Source organism: Geospiza fortis, unplaced genomic scaffold (assembly GCF_000277835.1).
Source record: "Geospiza fortis unplaced genomic scaffold, GeoFor_1.0 scaffold391, whole genome shotgun sequence".
Taxonomy (NCBI): domain Eukaryota; kingdom Metazoa; phylum Chordata; class Aves; order Passeriformes; family Thraupidae; genus Geospiza; species Geospiza fortis.
In genome coordinates, this window is record NW_005054472.1 from 114,628 (window position 1) to 116,219 (window position 1,592).

The window sequence follows — 1,592 nt, forward strand, 5'->3', positions numbered from 1 at the left end:
GCTGGATGGAGGAAAGGAAATGTGATTGAAGCTGGAAAAGCTCCCCTGGAACAATGTTTATGGTACACTCAGCGCCGTTGTCATGGTGATGGAACAACTATTCCCTGCAAACAGGCACAGGGACCCTAAAAATAAACAGGCCAGCCGAAATCCCCGTGGCAGGCACGGGGACAGAAATCCCAAATCCTCACCAACCTTTCCTAAAAGCTCTTCCAGCTCGCAGGGCTGTGACTCACCTCAATTGTACTTTCAGGATTTTATAATTTTTAATTAATTTGAGAAAGAGATTTTTTTTTTTTAGGAATTTTCGAAAGACAATTTTTACTGTCAAAAAAAAAACCAAAAAATCCACAGACCTGCTGTCCAAAACACACACAGGTGAAACGCCAGGTAAAAGAGTAAAATAAAGGAATTAAAGAACGAATTCAAACTAAAGATGCAGAATTTTACACTCCCTTTAGAGTGGAGCTTCCAAAGCAAACCCCCTGCCTCGCTCAGGAGCTGCTCCTCAAAAACCCAGACAAAATATAAATTCAGCACTTAAAAATCCAGCACAGCTCTGGAGGTTGTCCAGCCCTGCTGGGGAATTTTTGGGGATGGAGAAAAAGGGAGGGAGCTGGAGTGGAATACAGGTATGGGATGTGTGTGGATGAGAGAACACCAAATAAAAAGCAGGATTTGCATACTTTCTCCTCTGCCTCCCCTATTGATGTGGGCAGGAATCCACCCAGTTCAGACAGGGGAGTGAAAAAAAAAATAATAGTGGTGAGGAGTTAAAAAACAAAAAACCCCAGCAGCCATTGGAGCCAAATAAGCAAAGCCTGGATCCAAACAACGGCTGGGCTCAGCCTGCAAAGGCCTGCACCCAAAAATCTCCTGCACCCAAAAATCTCCTGCATCCCAAAAATCTCCTGCATCCCACCAAGGAACCCCTGGATCCAAACAACCAATTCCTGCACCCAAAAATCTCCTGCACCCAAAGGTTCCCTGCGTCCCACCAAGGAATCTCTGGATCCAAACAGGCAATTCCTGCACCCAAAAATCTCCTGCATCCCACCAAGGAACCCCTGGATCCAAACAACCAATTCCTGCACCCAAAAATCTCCTGCATCCCACCAAGGAACCCCTGGATCCAAACAACACCTGGATCCAAACAACTCCTGGACCCACCAAACAAGCGATTTCTGCGCCCAAAAGTCTCCTGGATCTCGTCACTCAACCTCTGGATCCCAAAATCTCCAGGATCCCACCAGCAATCCTCTGACTCCAAACAGCTCCTGGACCCAAAAAACCGATTCCTGCACCCAAAAATCTCAAAGATCCCAAAATCTCCACGATCCTACCACTCAACCTCTGACTCAAAACAACCTCTAGACGCAAAAAACCAATTCCTGGATCCAAAAGTCTCCTGGATCTCACCAACCAACCTCTGGATCCCATAAATCTCCAGGATCCCAAAATCTCCAGGATCCCACCAACCAACCTCCAACTCCAAGCAACCCCGGCACCCCAAAAACCAATTCCAGCACCCAAAAATCTCCTGGATCCCAAAACCTCCACCAGCCCACTCCCAGGACGGAACGAAGCCGCTC